Genomic DNA, 10,761 nt, shown 5'->3' with positions numbered 1-10,761 from the left:
CAGATGCTCTCTATGGCAGACTCCACACCATCTTGTAAACCAACAATTCTCCTCCTTCCGCATTACGGCCTCTTTTTACCTCATATTCTACCATGACCCTCTTTCTATGTGTTGTGTAGTCTATGACATTTGGAAGAGGTAGCCTGCCTTTATTTATCTGATCAGGCACCCTGTTGTTGGATATCTATGGCATTTATACTTTGTTAAACACATTTTTAGATCCAATTCCTCCTTTCTTCATTTCCCAGTTCTCAGGCATCGTGTATGGTTAAAATTAGGAGATGTTCAAAGTATGATTTCACAAATCACATGGTTTATTGCCCTACAAAGATGATATTTGTCCTAGGTTCACAATGCTTAAGGAGGGGGAGAGCAACATGAACAAATCTCACAGGGAATGCTCTGGGTAGATGGGGTGTATTAGTCACAGAGTGAGTGAGTTCCAAAGTTACTAAAGTCTACTTGCTCAATTAGGATGCAAGCAGGCCTCGGTGGAGAGCGAAGGCTCATTAAAGTGTGGCGTGTCTCTTTTATAAGAGCAGCTCTTGGGAGAGAAGCCGTCCAACACAACGGAGATTCACAAAGACACATACGGTCTGTCAATGCTAGAGGGCGGCACCAGTGTTGGCAGGCGAGGCTTCCAAGTTCAAAGGCTAGCAGGGTGGGGCCCTGTCGAAGAGAGGCTGACAGAGTGTAGCTTGCCACAGCCCAAGCTCTCAAAGTGTCTGTCAAACCCTTAGGTTTTCACATAGTTTGAAGTTCAGTGGTTGAGGTTGGTAGCTCATGCATACAATCTGATAAGGTGTGATGTCACATTCTTGATGGGGGAAGGATTACACTCCAAGTTCTTGTCATAGAAAAACATGTCACTGACGTAGCAAGCTATGTTTGCATTTGGAATCATTTCCAAGCTCCACAATGTCAGGAATGCTGCAGTGGTCTGTGTATGTGGTTTCAGTCACCTTCCACATAGAAAGCTTTGACTTCCCCTGAGTTAATTTCAGCAGATGGTTATAGGTGGTTCTTGCTCAGGACCGTCGTTCAGAGGGACTCATGGAGACCAGAGATGCTCTCTTAAGACCTTGGAGCTCATCCGAAAGGGAACACCTCATGGGCCTGCTGAATGTGAAGTCCATGCTGAAGGAACCACAACAGGAGGAGCTGTGTCACCAAACATTCTGATAGTTGCTCCTTGCTTTCCAGGCATTTCTGGGTAACATCCTACAACGTATGCAACAAGAAAATGAGCAATGAGAAGCCTTGTTGTGTTGAGCCTGACAAAGACCGAATTCCCCAAAGTCTAGCACAAACACCAGTCATGTGGCATCCTCTCAAAAAAAAGTGTTGAGTGGTCAAGGAAGTTTGGAAAACACTTTACCCACCATTAACCCATTTAGTGAAGTCTCAGAATCATGCATAAACTTTTTTTTTTGAGACAGAGTCTCACTCTGTCACCCACGCTGGAGTACAATGGTGTGATCTCGGCTCACTGCAACCTCCACCTCCTGTTCAACCAATTCTCCCACCTCAGCCTCCTGAGTAGCTGGGATTACAGGCATGTGCCACCACACTCAGCTAATTTTTGTTTTTGTTTTTGTTTTTGAGACAGAGTCTCGTTCTGTTGCCCAGCCTGGAGTGCAGTGGTGCAGTCTCGGCTCACTGCAACATCTGCCTCTCGGGTTCAAGCAATTCTCCTGCCTCAGCCTTCTGAGTAGCTGGGATTACAGGTGTGCACTACTATGTCCAGCTAATTTTTGTATTTTTAGTAGAGACAGGGTTTCACTACTTTTTCCAGGCTGGTCTTGAACTCCTGACTTCATGTGATTCGCCTGCCTCAGCCTCCCAAAGTGCTGGGATGATAGGCGTGAGCCACTGCGCCCAGCCAATTTTTGTATTTTTAATAGAGATGGGGTTTTGCCATGCTGGCGAAGCTGGTCTCGAACTCCTGGCCTCAAGTGATCTGCCTGTTTTGGCCTCCCAAAGTTAAATATATTCATTTAAAAAATCCAATATTTCCCAAATTTATTAGACTTTTTAATGTATATAAAACACCAATTAACATCTCACAAAGCTCAAGATTCATGGAATAGACTTTAGCAAACATTGCCCTAAGACCCTAGAAGGTTCTTCTGAATAAAAAGAGAAAAACATGATTATCAAAGATGGTCCTTGCTTTATAATAATCCTTTGAAAATTGTTGATACAGATATGAGAGTTAACTAGAGTGTTGGATTAACGAGGCTACCCTCATCCTTCAGCTGGGCTAATCAGTGGTAGCCCTGCAGTATAGAGTAACACAGGAGAAAATACTAATTAGGCCAAGGAAGGCTTAAAGTCTTGAGCTACAGGTTGCATTTTTACTGCTACACAAATAAAGAAGACATTGGGAATATTTGGGACCTACTGTGACTCTTTTGAGAGAAAGTCAACAAGAAAAACTCGTAGTCTTCTCCAGACTTTTCCTTACCACCGTTTTTGAAGGCTGGCTCCTGAACTGGGGGACACGACAGGGGCTATGTTCCTAGATTCCCATCTAATAGGTCACCTGGCACTGTCATGCTTAGGCAGTGCAGAGGCAGCCTGGAGTGCAGGCTCACCTTTCCAATTCTATTTATTTATTTATTTATTTATTTATTTATTTATTTTTGAGACAGAGTCTGGCTCTGTTGCCCAGGCTGGAGTGCAGTGGCAAGATCTCAGTTCACTGCAACCTCCACTTCTTGGGTTCAACCAATTTTCCTGCCTCAGCCTCCCAAGTAGCAGCTGGGACTACAGGCACCCACCATCATACCCAACTAATTTTTTTGTATTTTCAGTAGAGATGTAGTTTCACCATGTTGGCCAGGCTGATCTCGAACTCCTGACCTCGTGATATACGCGCCTCGGCCTCCCAAAGTGCTGGGATTACAGGGTGAGCCACCGCGTCTGGCTCCAATTTTCTTTTATTCTTTTTTTTTTGAGGGGGGTGTTGGGGGGACGGAGTCTCACTCTGTCGCCCAGGCTGGAGTGCAGTGGCGCGATCTCGGCTGGCTGCAAGCTCTGCCTCCTGGGTTCACGTCATTCTCCTGCCTCAGCCTCCCGTGTAGCTGGGACTACAGGCACCCACCACCATGCCCGGCTAATTTTTTGTATTTTTAGTAGAGACGGGTTTCACTGTGTTAGCCAGGGTGGTCTCAATCTCCTGACCTCGTGATCCGCCCGCCTCAGCCTCCCAAAGTGCTGGGATTACAGGCGTGAGCCACTGCGCCTGGCCTGGTTCCAATTTTCTTCAGAATGAAGGTGTGTGAAGCAGATTGTCCCAACTCTGTTCCATTTTAGTTGCTGCATTGCTTGAGATGGTTTTCCCAGGTGCGAAACAGGGCACAGCAGGGTCACAAGCGCTGCAACCTACCTTCTACCTCCTTCCCTACCCTCCTACTCCCACCCTCATCCCTAGTTCCAGCCTTTCCCCGAGGTCAGGACCCTGCGGAGAGAGGCTGGTGAGGGTATTCAAGCTGTAGCTCCTGGAGGCAGAGGCTCAGGAACCACTAACTTCCCATCAACCCTGGAGCTGCAGCAGGGAGGTATTGACTGCTGCTAACAAGGGATTCACCTTAGAGAGACGGAGAGAAAAGGGAGGGGAGTAGGTGAGATACGAGGTCTGAAACAAAAAGATCAAGAACTGGGGGTGTGTGGCTGGCCTGGGCACCCTGTTCATGCATTTCCAGGAGAGACCGACCTGAGGCGAGCACAGAACTTTCCCCAGCTTCCCACTGCAGCAATCCCTCAGTCACGGGTGGAAAGGTTGCCTGGCAGTGGGTGCTCAAGGATAGACTTTTGAGTCACCTAGTAGGACTCCTCGCCCATGGGGCTGACCTTGTGCACACGGGCTTCCTTGTGCAGATGCTTGTTTAGCTGCAGGGAGTCGCATGGATGTGCAGGTGTCTCCGGTTCACAGCTGTAGAGTGAGAGGCAGGGGACAGCAGCAGCCCCAAAGAGGACGGTTGCAAAGAAATCAGAGGAGGCTCACAGCCAACAGGGGCTATGCAGAGAGATAATGCAGCTTTTGGAGAGGGGCAGGGAGAGGGCACAATACTCTCAAGCCTGGTGGCATTATTTGAAGGACCTCATAACAATAAAAACAATAATAAGAACCATGACAATGATAATGAGAACAATAACAAAATAATCATAATAGCTTCTGCCTCATTCATTTATTCAAGTAATATTTGTGGAGTCCCTACTGGGTGCCAGGCACATGCTGGGCACCCAGCATACAGGGAGGCAAGGTCCCTACCCTCCTGGCACTTACAGTCCAATGTGGAATCCAGTGAGCTTGCAAGGATTATACATAATCATGCACCATAATGGTGGTGACATTTAAGAGACAGCCTCCCTGAAAGGACTGTGCTCTTCACCCGCACTGCCTCGCCGAATCCCCACAACGAATCTCTGTGGCTAGTGCTTTTACAATTCTGTTTTGCAGTGGAAGAAGTGGAGGCTCAGGGACATGAAACCCCTTTCCTTCAGACATAAAGCCAGTATGTGACAGTGTGGACAGATATGGCCCGGAGTTACCAGCCCCCTTTTGGCAGCTCTTGGAGGGGAGGCTAAGTTCTCACACAGAGGTGAGGAGAGCAGAACATGCCTGTGGAGGTCGACAGGTCATGGGACAGGTAGTGCCAGGCATCAAGAGGCCACACACAGAAGCCAGGCCCAGGCTCCAGGAATCTGGGGGTGAGGCTAAGACCATGGGGATGAATTGTGTCCAGGATGCTTTTGGCCTCCTTCTCTCACCTTCCCTTGGTGCTCAGGACCTGTTCTCTGCACCTCCACCCAATCTCCAGTAGATCCCCCCTGAGCTGTGGACTGACACGAGGGTTTTCCTGCCAGGGGGATTTGCATTCCACAGGAGATGCCTGAAGACCTTGTACACTGGTAAGAGAATGTTGGGTGTGACTGAAGTCTGGAAGTAGGAACCCGCGGGGTATTTGGGGTGGGGGGAGGGCAACCTGGTGGGGCAGGGTCCATGTGCATTGGGGAGAGAGAGAGGAAGATTGAAGGAAGATTGGGAATAACCTTAAGTGCCAGCATGAAGCCCTTGACTTTATCCTTTTGCCAGCGGAGCCATGGATGGTGTAGGCGGGACGCCCTGACAGCAGATCACTGGTACAATCCAGCTGGAGGCCTTGGGCCTCTAGGCCGGGCATGGCGTGGGAGAGTTGGGTTGGTGTCGGAGGACTCTGGGCTGCCTGTAGGTGAATCCAAGGGCCTTCTCCTTGGAGGGGCCCACTTGCTCCCAAAGCCTGGCCCACTTCCCCAAGCTGCCCCCTTGTCAGCTCTGTGTAGCTGCCAGGCTTCCCTGCAGGGATTTGCTTTTCGCAAATAACAGAAAAGGGAGAAAAAAATCTCAAGCTCCCGGGACAGCGATAACTGGTTGTATCTGAAATTCAAGGGATTGACTAATAGCCCTCTAAGGATCAGGGTGACGTCAACACCTTGAATTACTCACCTGGTGTAAAATGGCCCCAGTCTCTCCAGTCCAGCAGCTGCTCATCATTGCTGCACAGTGGAATCATCTGAGGAACCAAAATACGTAGATAGATAGATAGATAGATAGATAGATGCCTGGGCCCCATCTCCAGAGATCCCAATTGATTGGTCTGGGGTGCAGCTGGGATTGGGGTTTTAGCCTGTGCACAGGGCTGAGGACCATGGCCTCGCAGACTTCTGCAGCGTGGTAGTCGGAGATGCCACCGAGGTTGGTCACAGCTCTTTCAAATCAAGGTACTTCCTGGAGGCCTCAGGGGCTGATTCTTGCTATATGAAGTGATTGTATTATTATGGTTCCTGAAATGCCCTGAAGTCCTGGGAGAAGAGCTCTGGATTCTCACCAGAACATTCTGAGACCTGACCTGAAAGGGCCCTGTCCTCAGCCTCCTGCCCTCTCCTCTCCATCATGACTATTCTTTCCTGCCCTGACGTGGGATCCTTACTCCGTTTTGCCTCCCAAACCATTTATTTTGGACAATCATTAAAGATAAATGTTTAAAAAGTCATCTAAGAAAACATGTGTATCCCACTGGAAATTTCAAGGCAGTGAGTCATCACCCTCCTGGTCCCCCTCAAATTCCCATCTCTTATGTAAGGCTGAGTCATTTTTCTGTGAGGTCCGTGCATTACAGAAAAAAATTGGAAGGCTCTCAAGATGAGTGTGTGTGTGTGTGTGTGTGTGTCTGTGTGTGTGTGTGTGTGTGTGAGAGAGAGAGAGGGATTGATTCATGTTATTTACAGCTTTAGGGGACTGGTGGTACCCCTGAGTTAACATCATAGATTCCTGATCCCCTGCACTCATTCTTTTTCTCTCTACTTCAATTTCCATCCGGTGATGTTTTTGCTCCAGAGTGCAAATGCAAGCCTTCGTCATCCTGCTGTCCCAGCTCAGGACCACTGTCTGTCATGGGGCCTGAGGACAGGCAGGCCCATTGAGAGGGTGCTCCACTCCCCAGCGTGCACACCCTGAGCAGGCCCCAGAGCCCGAGAGGTGGATGAACTATGTCTTCGGGTCTAGCTTCCAGGTCTGGGTTCTGGTTATTTCTGATTTTCTCAGAAAAACACAGAGGCTATAGAGCAGGGCCCAGGAGAATAAAGAATTGCAGGTATTTCAAGGGAGCAAACTGAGGGAGCCCATTCTCTAGAGGAATGAGGTTGCTCTTTGGGAGTTTGACCATAAAATTGACACATAGAAATCAAAGCAGACAGAGGCCAAGCCATGCTAAAAAGAGACAGAATGGGATCCAGGCCAGTGGGACCCACATATCTAAAGGAAAAGATGCTGGTCAGAAGGGGTCAGGTCTGCAGCAGAGAAGTAGAAAAGAGCCAGTCCTAGGCACACGGCCACATCCATCCCACACTGCCTGGAGACAGGGAGTCCAGTGTCCCCACTGGCAACGGCATGTCTCTGTTGGGGGGGTGCACGCCTCCCACTTTTGTAGCCTGAGATTTTCAATCATTTGCACTCAGTAAGGAAAGGCCCTGGTTCTGAGCCCAGAAGTCCAGGCCTGGCTCCTTAAGCACTGTGCCTACAGGAAAGGGAGGGACTGAATGTAGGGACGAGAGAGAGCAGCCAGCTGCTTGCCTCTTTTCTTGTGAATGAACAAATCCACTGTATTAGTCCGTTTTCATGCTGCTGATAAAGATGTACCTGAGAATGGGTATTCACAAAGGAAATTCACAAAGGAGAGGGGTTTAATGGACTTAACAGTTCCACATGGCTGGGGAAGCCTCACAATCATGGTGGAAGGCGAGGAGGACCAAGTCACATCTTATGTGGATGGCAGCAGGCAAAGAGAGCTTGTGCGGGGAAACTCCCATTTTTAAAACCACCAGATCTCGTGAGATTCATTCACTATCATGAGAACAGTGCAGGAAAGAACTGCCCCCATAATTCAATCACCTCCCACCGAGTTCCTCCCACGACACATGCGAATTGTGGAAGTTACAATTAAAGATGAGATTTGGGTAAGGACACAGCCAAACCATATCATCCTTCTGGTTTGATACAGTGTGAGCTGATGTTGCATGAATTCCTCCCTTCGTCACCATGAGATCACCTCTCATGGATGAAACATAATCAGGAGACAACCTGGAGGGGGTGAGGCCATCAGGTGAATACCATTCCGTGGGATCCACTGGCCTCCCCAGAGGTGTCCTTGGCTTCGCCAGAGGCCTCACCCCTTTCTTTTAACTTCCTGAGCTGTGCTGTCCAATATGGGGGTGGCCACTGGCCCCATGTGGTTGTCAAGCACTTGAAATGTGGTCAGTCTAAATTGGCATGTGGTACACAGGTCAAATACATATAGAATTCTGAAGACTTGGTGTGAAAAAAAAATGAAGAATATCTCATTAATAATTATCTATACTGATTGTACATTGAAATAATATTGTGAATATACTGGGTCAAATAAACAATATTATTAAAATTAATCTCACCTGTTTCTTTTTACCTTTGATCCTACCCAAAGGCCTGCCAGAATGAAAATAAAGAACAAAGACAACAGAAAAACAGCCGACAGTGACAGGACCTTGCAAGCCAAATGTCAGGTGGGTGAGTGGTCACTGCACTCAACATTGTACTGGGCGAATAGTGTCCCTCTAAAACTCATGTCCACATGGAACCTCAGCATGCGACTTTATTTGGAAATAGGGTCTTTGCAGATGTAATTAGATAAGATTTTACTGGGTTTGGCTGATCATAAATCCAATGTCTGTTCTCCAAGGCCACATAAAGACACAGAGACACACGCGGGAGGAAGAAGGCCATGTGGTAATGAAGGCAGAGGTGGGAATGATGCAGCTACAAGCCAAGGAAAGCCAGGGATTGCCAGCACCAACCCAAGCTGGGAGGAGGCATGGAGGGGTGCTTCCTGTAAACAAAAAAGTGTCTGAGTCAGATATCAATCAATCAATGTAGAGGTTTATTTTGCCAAGGTTAAGGACGCACGCCCAGGAGACAGGTCTGTGCCTTTCTCCAAGGATGACTCTGAGGACCTCAGAAAAGAGGTCCTCAGAGAAAAGCAGGCTCGGGGAAAGAGGTCACATAACTGAATCCATATGTTGCAAGAGAAAAGTAGGTAGGGGAATCGCCAATTTTGTATTCCTTTCGAGTTCACTGTAAGATAAGGTGAACATTCAGTAGCTACTGTGGAGGTATTTTACTTTTTATCTGTCGCTATCTGCTCAGGAAAAAAAAAAAAAAAAAGAGGCAGCTTCTTCTATGACTCAGCTTTCAGCTTAATATGTTTTTCTTTTGGCAGGGTGAATTGGAGTCCCAAGTTTGTTCTTTCTTTTTCTGTCTTTCTCTCTTTCTCTCTTTCTCTCTTTCTCTCTCTCTCTCTCTCTTTCTTTCTTTCTTTCTTTCTTTCTTTCTTTCTTTCTTTCTTTCTTTCTTTCTTTCTTTCTTTCTTTCTTTCTTTCTTTCTTTCTCTCTCTCTTTCTCTCTCTTTCTTTCCTTCTTTCTTTCTTTCTTTCGTTCTTGCTTGCTTCCTTTTTTTTTTTTTTTTCTTTTTCAGGGTCTCACTTTGTCACCCAGGCTAGAGTGCAGTGGTGCAATCTCAGCTCACTGCAGTCTCAACTTTCTGGGCTCAAGTGATCCTCCCACCTCAGACTCCTAAGTAATCGGGATCACAGGTGCATACCACCACACTTGGCTAATTTTTGTTTTTTTCATAGAGACAGGGTTTTGCTATGTTCCCCAGGCTGGTTTTGAACTCTTGAGCTCAAGCAATCCCCTTGCCTCAGTCTCCCAGAGTGTTGGGATTACAGGCATAAGCCACTGTGCCCAGCCTGGGCTCCCAAGTTTTTACTTTGCTTTCACATTCCCTGCAGTCTTCAGAGAGAGCATGGCTCTGTTGACACCGTGATTTCTGACTTTTGGCCTCCAGAACTGTGGGACAATACATGTCTGTTATTTAAAGCCACTTAGTTTGTGATAATTACAGCAGCCCTAGGAAGCAATACATTTAGTAGGGAAAAACAATGTGACATTTCTCATTAGTAACTTTTTATATGAATTAAATGATTGATTTGATAATATTCATTTGGGTTAATATAAATATATTGGGTTAAATAAAATATAGTATTAAAATGAAACCCACTTTTCTTTTACTTCTTACGAAATTATGGTGGTTAAAAAACACTAGGTTGCATGGGTGACTCATTTATGGCTTGCTGTATATTTCTATTAGACAACGCTGTTCTACAGTGTACCAAACAGGGGACTCTGAGGTCCCTGTGTGTGAGACCCTGTGCCTCTTCCTCTGGAGAAGAGATAGTGGAGAAGCTTTTAAAACAGAAGCCCCGGCAAGGCAAAGTGGCTCACACCTGTAATCCTAGTACCCAGGCCAAGGTGGGTGGATCACTTGAAGTCAGGAGTTCAAGACCAGCCTGGCCAATGTGGTGAAACCTCATCTCTACTATAAAATACAAAAATTAGCTGGGCATGGTGGCAGGTGCCTGTAATCCAAGCTACTCGGGAGGCTGAGGCAGGAGAATCACTTGAACCCAAAGGCAGAGGCTGCAGTGAGCTGAGATCACGCCACTGCACTCCAGCTTGGGTGACAGAGTGAGACTCTGTTTCAAAATAAATAAATACATAAATACATAAACAAACAAACAAAACAGAAGCCACACAAAGGCAGGAAAGGTTTCTCCACAAAGTCCAGCAGCAGTGTCCCCAAACACGAGGAAATATCAACATTTCAGCCTGAGGTGAGACCTGCAGGAGAATGGAAGCCCCCGGATAGGCTGGGACGAGGAGTCAGGAAAAGTCTTCCATTATGAGTGGGATAAGCCATTATGAGCCGCATTATGTGCGGCTCCTGGCCAGGGTGGGCTCTGCCTTTGAGGACCATCACAGTGCCCCAAAAGGGAACCCTGTGCAGAGAAGGCTAGGGTAGGTGGAAGGCCGGATGGCCACAGGGAATGCTCCTGCCTCCTTTGAGGAGGGCTGGAGCTAGAGCCCCACATCTGCTACACTTTCAAAGTCAGCAACCCACAGCCAGGCCAAGGTTCTAGAATCCTGCCGGCATGCCTTTGCTGGCCGTAGGCTGTGTGGGAGTGGGGTCTTGGGGTTACCCAAAGAACTCATTGGCTGTGGAGTTGGGGGTGTGGGGATGGAAGGTGGAGAGAGGGAAGCCACCTGGCTTAGCCAGACCTGACTCATGTTTTCCTTGGCCAGAGCTGGGATGCCTTTCAAGGTTTCTGTCCCAAGATAGCATGACT

The 10,761-nt window shown here is 47.6% G+C and overlaps 1 non-coding gene across 2 annotated transcripts in view; it reads right to left on the bottom strand.

Annotated features, from left to right (window-relative positions):
- Positions 1 to 311: 311 nt before the first annotated feature.
- LOC103220335 (uncharacterized) overlaps positions 312 to 10,761 on the bottom strand; it is a 77,752-nt gene continuing 67,302 nt past the window's right edge. For both annotated transcript variants that reach the window (XR_005243324.2, XR_492363.3), the window contains 2 exons: positions 5,492 to 5,558; positions 312 to 1,221 (listed from right to left, as the gene is read on the bottom strand). This is a non-coding gene — a transcript (uncharacterized protein). The remainder of the gene's footprint in view (positions 1,222 to 5,491; positions 5,559 to 10,761) is intronic.

The sequence above is a fragment of the Chlorocebus sabaeus genome, chromosome 14 (assembly GCF_047675955.1).
Source record: "Chlorocebus sabaeus isolate Y175 chromosome 14, mChlSab1.0.hap1, whole genome shotgun sequence".
Taxonomy (NCBI): Eukaryota; Metazoa; Chordata; class Mammalia; order Primates; family Cercopithecidae; genus Chlorocebus; species Chlorocebus sabaeus.
Note: the sequence above shows the minus strand (reverse complement) of the source record. Positions and strands in the feature narration are given on the sequence as shown.